The sequence below is a fragment of the Neofelis nebulosa genome, chromosome 17 (assembly GCF_028018385.1).
Source record: "Neofelis nebulosa isolate mNeoNeb1 chromosome 17, mNeoNeb1.pri, whole genome shotgun sequence".
In the NCBI taxonomy this organism is placed as follows: domain Eukaryota; kingdom Metazoa; phylum Chordata; class Mammalia; order Carnivora; family Felidae; genus Neofelis; species Neofelis nebulosa.
In genome coordinates this window covers 29,229,407-29,235,162 of record NC_080798.1, presented here as the reverse complement: position 1 = coordinate 29,235,162, position 5,756 = coordinate 29,229,407, and positions in this window count along the sequence as shown.

Genomic DNA, 5,756 nt, shown 5'->3' with positions numbered 1-5,756 from the left:
TGGGAATATGCCTGCAAGGCTCTCTCTACCAGACAGCCGGGCCCGGCCAGCTGCTCTTAGCCGTGAGACGCGCGGTAAGCATTGACGGTGCAGACGTCTGTGGGGGCGCCTGGCAGACGAGCTCCAGGTAATCCCCAGGGAAGGGATGTCTCAAAACAGAGTCTGTCGACTTCATTTCCAAGATGGAAATCGCATTTGGGTTTTTGAGAAGAAGGTGAAGCACAAAAAAAAAAAAGAAAGAAAGAAAAAAAAATCCTCACCACCATCACCACCGAAACAAGTCAACTCTATCAACCCAGTGAGCGCGTAAACCTTCCCGATCTGAGATAGTTTGTATTACCTGAGTTTCCCCTAAAATCCTAAATGAGGGCAATTGCCAGCTTCTAAATTTAGGCATTTGTGGGCGCCTGTTGGCAGAGAGAAGAAAGGCTTGCTTCAGTGCTGTGGTTTGTCTTGAAATCCAGTCAAGCCCCAAATTCCAAACACAAAGCAGCTGCTTGCCCAGAATCTGAGCCGGGATGTTTCATATCGATGGCTCCTCCCTGCGCCCCCCCCCCCCACCCGGCCCCCAGCCCCCAGCCCACCTCCCTCCCCCACCGCTTCTCTTTTTTCATTACTAAAGCGTGCCAAAAAAAGCTCAGTGTGAATGAAAATTGGGATGGGTGCAAACTCAAGCCAGCATTATCTGCCACAGACGATCAAGGATTCTGGGGCGGGCCTGCGGGCAAGCCATCCGGGCATACCTACCTGCCCCAGCGCCACTGTTTACAGAAGAAAGGAAAAAATAGAAATCGATCTATGGCGTTGGTACAGGGGCTGGGTCAGGCGGGGCAAAGTATTCAGTTGCCACTCTTTCGGCCACACGAAATGCCAGCTGATCCCTATCGGGCCCCAACCGGGGTATCTTTAAGGTAAATCTCCTGTTCCACACTCGGAGCCAGGTGTCTACTTTCCGAGGCCCGGGCTGAGTGGTCCACCACCGAATCCACCCCGATCGGGTGACGTCTTGGGTACTGCAGCTGCGCGGGTATTCCGACACACCCCCTCCCCTCTGCCGGGCTGTTGGCCCTCTCCGGCGGAAGGTTCTGTCCCCGGGCCTGGCTCCAGCTGTCTCCAGAAAGCCGTGTCTCATGCACACGGCAGAGTCCCATGGGGTTTAGCCTTCTGCTGTGAAACGCCCAGGTCTCAAATTGATTAAAAATCAATACCAGGGGATGGTGTACAGATGTCAGGCTGATACCTGGAGAGAGAAGGCATGTTTGTGGAGCCGCCGTCTCCATGGACGACGGTTTCTGTGTGTTCTCCTCCTTCGATGTGGGTCTGCTGGTTCCCATCTTACAGATGAGAAGGCTGAGGGTCAGTAACTTTTCCAAGGTCATGCCGCTGAAGTGACCAAGCGGAAGATTCGAGAAACGTACACCTGATTCGAAGCCGATTTCCCCCGCGCCCGCCCCGCCCGCCACAGTCAACCCCCTCCCACTGATATCAGAATTTCTAAAGGTCAATCCACCATTTATTTCCAGATGTCTGCATGTCTCCAGGGGCACGTCCCCGGCCCTTGGTCTCTTCATCTGTAAATAAGGCGGTGGGAGGGAGGAAGGCAGCTCCGGCGTTTTCTTTCCCAGCTCTGACATTTCTGAAATCCTGTGTCTATGGATACAGTCAGAGCCTTTCAAGCAATAAATCAAGGTGTTTGAAAATTACAAATAAGCGCTGGAAGCCAGGGTTCACAGTGGCTGGGGCCTTTAAGCCATGGTCTATAAAAATAAAGACTGACTTGAGAGGTTTACTGTTGGCAGGCGAGGTGCCCAGCTTAACTCGGCTCTTGCACCGGCGTCCTTGGAGCGGGGCTCCCCGACGTGACAGCACGGATGTTGGGCCCCTGGCCCGCGGTGCGCCCCCATCGGGCCACGGGCCAGGGTGAAATGCGACTTTCCGCGGGATGGTGGGACACCGTTTGGGGAGCCACAAGGGGTGCAGTCAGACCACGTGGCAGGCAGCTTTGGCAGGGCCCCTGGTGGGTTGTTTTGCACAGAGGGCTCTCGGGAACCGGTCTCCCAGTCCTCTTTTGCTCCTGTCTATGACCCTTACCTTCCCTCTCCTGCCCCCCTCTTCCCGCTCTCAATGAGTGTGGCGGGAACCTGGCCAACGACTGAGAGAAAATGAAGACATTTCTCAAATGGCATGTTCCAGTGGCTGAGCTCTGGCAGGCAGAGCCTGGGGGGAGTGGGGCCAGTTCCCTATCCATCCCCTAAATATCCTAAGTATGTTCCCTCCTTGGCCGCAAAACCACAGCAATGTCTCCCTTCCTCCCCTCCGCCCTCGGACCCGGGGTCTGCAAGGAGATCAGCCCGCCGCAAGGTCCCAGAGGCGCCACCGTTGCCAAGGGCGGGGCCTCGGCCAGCTTGGCGCGTTCTGCTGGCCCCCGGGCTGGCGCTGGCCATCGGTAGCGCGGCCCGCCCGGGCTTCTGAGCACGCTGGCCCGGCCGCCGTCCCCAGAGCTGCTTTTGGGGGGTGCGCGTCCACTTGGTGGGGAAGGCCCGCTGGCCTCCCCCAGTTACTCCTTTTGGGGAACAGGCCTCCCTCTTCCCATATTGCCTTAGAACCCTGGGCGCCGCGGGGCGTTCAGGGCCAGGGACATTTCTGACACTGACCGTAGCCCCTTGGAAAGCCACTTCCTTTTCCAGGCCTCTCCATGAAAACATCAGAGGAGATGAGCGGTCTGGAACTTTCCGCGGGGAGTTTGGTGAAGGAAACTCGCACAAGAGGGAGATAGCCGACCACAGATGCCAGGCCCGCCACATTTTTACCTGTTCCATACCCTCGGTCAACTAATATTGAGTGCCTGCGTTTATCTATGCATGTCAAGACCGCCACTGACGTCATAGGTGTCTGTGACATGGCCCCTGTCCTTACGGGGGGTTTCTGATGGGCCCAGGGATAGAACGTGCACCAATGGAAGCAATCAGCAATTGGGTGGATCCAGGGAAGAAAGGAATGATGGGTGTCCTGCAGTCAATGGAGATGGGTCTTGGGTTGAGTGACAGCCTATCCCTGCCCTTCACTTACGATTTTCCTAGAGTCTTGGGGTCGGAAGGGTCTTCTGAGGCCTCCCCTTCGGACTGATTGCTCCTGCTCTTTCTGGGACCACTCTCCAAACGCCAGAGTTCCCAGAGTTCCCAGGTTCTGGCATCCTTCTACTGATGCTTTGCTCTCTCCACCTTGGTGGGCTCAACCACACTATGGCTCCCGGTGCCACCTCGCATCCCCGAAATCTGCATATTCGGTTCTAGTCTGCTGTCCAGGGTCTAGACCTACAATTCTAGCCACTTCTGGGTGGCTTTCCAACATGCCTTCCTCACACCTTTCACTCGGCACGGCACCAAAGTAAACCATCCCATACCGCATCCTCTGACGTCCTCAGTGTGGTTCTTGGCACGCCGGGTCCCAGGGTTGCCCAGGCCCGAACCGTAGACTTGACTTCAGATGCGCCGCGTCTCTTCCCACTCTCCTACCTGGCTCCCCTCTCTTTCCTCCTCTCCGTTGACCCCTCTACAACTTAGTTCATGACCTGTGGCCATTGTCTGCATCCTCAGGGCATCAGGGGAAACTTTCTGTTGCTACTCAGCTGGATGCTGGCTCCCACTTCCCGGATCAGACAGCATTTTTACTTCCCAGCTTCTAGGCTTTGGCTTACGAGCATAATAGAGCAGAGAAGTGACAAAAAGTAGTCAGAACAATATTCCCTGTCCTCCTACATACATTCTAGAACTTGCCACCCTCCCATCAAGTTGTGAAGGTTATTTATTGTGCCCTCCCCTGGAACCTGGGTTGGGGGTATATGTCGTGACTGTCTTGGCTGAAGTAACACCACAGAAGTAACACCAGCTGACGTCCAAGGCTACGTCATGAAGAGCGATAGCATTTCCACCTGACACTCTCTCTCTTGGAGTCCTAAGCCACCATGCAGAAGCCACCATGCTGGAAACGTGGAGGTAGCAATCTGCCTGAGCAGTGCTCTCTGTCCCAACCCCCAGCCTGGGAGCCAGCCAACACGTTGTGCAATTGAGGGCACTTTGGATGACTCCAGTGCCACCACCCTCTGGCAGGGACTGCTTGAGATACGCAAGTGAGGGCCACCAAGGTGAATCCCGCTGCTTCCCAAACCATGAGCTAATAATAAATGATTAGTGTTGTGTACACTCATTTTGTGTACACTCACTCATTTTGGAACGGTTTGTTACACAGCGGTAGCTTACTGAGATATCAGGGTGCGGAGCTAGAAATTCCTTGTTTGAAAGCCTGGCTCCAAGACAAGCTGCCTCAGCCAAGTTCTCATCTGTGCCAGAGTTTCTTCATCTATAAATTGGAAGCAATATTGTGTGCTCAGCATTGCTAGGAGTCTCATGGATGACACCGGAAAATGTCTGGTACAGTATCCCTCACTCAGCTTGTCTCTGATAAATGATGGTGGGTGTGATTACCCCTCCAACTAGACCAGGTCCTGTGCCCTCAGCCCCAGTCTCAGCTGAGCCAGATTCTGCCCTGCTCAACCCTGCGCTCTTCAATAACGCCTTTCCTGCCCCTCCAGCTGGAAGGAAACCATCGCAACTCAGAACGTGGCACCAGTTGCCCAACACTTCTCACGCACCTCCGCGTGGGTATTCGGCATATTGGTGTAAAACTTAGACATCCCTCACTAGCCAGGGACTTGCTTGTGGGCAGGGTCACATCTCAGTCGCCCTGCATTTCCCTGGACAACTCCTTCGTCAGACAAAATGCACGGCAATAAATATTTCTTGACCAGGGCAGATGGACAACAGAGCATTTCCTTTCAGAACTCCCTATTCATTCCTGACCTGAGATCTTTATGCAGCAGAATCTTAGATGCTTCAGCCTGGTCTCCATACCAATGCTGTATCTAGGTCTTGGTGCTTCTCCTACCTATACAATGTTATTTCTCTAATATGAAGCCCCCAACTCACCCATGATCAACACCAACCAGCCAGTCAGCACCTGCCACCATGAATATGCAGAATGTGAGTAATGAGAGGGAAGCCCATGTTCCCTGAAGTGACCGACACGTGAGTTTGGGGCTGGACCAGGCAGATGCCAGAAAACTTGTCATCTTAGCGAAGTGACCAGATCTGCCCAGACAGTGGGAGGGCCTTGGCCAAGAAGGAGATGCATCTCAGAGGACAAGAGTTGCATGCATCGTCCTTCTATTAGGGGATGAGAATGAGGTCTATCCACCAACATCGGCACCATGCAGGGCGAAGGACACTCTCCACTCTCCCCTTGAGCTTCCTTCTTTCCTTCACTCCTTCCTTCCTTCCCTCCTTCCTTTCTTCCTTCCCTCCTTCCTTCCCTCCCTCCTCTCCCTCCTTCCCTCCCTCCTTCCTTCCTTCCCTCCCTCCTCTCCCTCCTTCCCTCCCTCCTTCCTTCCTTCCCTCCCTCCCCCCTTCCCTTCTTCCTTCCTTCCCTCCCTCTCTCCTTCCCTCTTCCTTCCTTCCCTCCTTCTTTCCTTCTCTCCCTCCTTCCTTCCTTCCCCCCTTCCTTCCCCCCTTCCTTCCCTCCCTCCTCTCCCTCCTTCCCTTCCTCCTTTCTTCCCTCCCTCCCTCCTTCCCTCCTTCCTTCCTTCCCTCCTTCCTTCCCTCCCTCCTCTCCCTCCCTCCTTCCCTCCTTCCTTCCTTCCCTCCCTTCTCCCTTCCCTCCCTCCTTCCTTCCTTCCTTCCCTCCCTCCTTTCTTCTCTCCT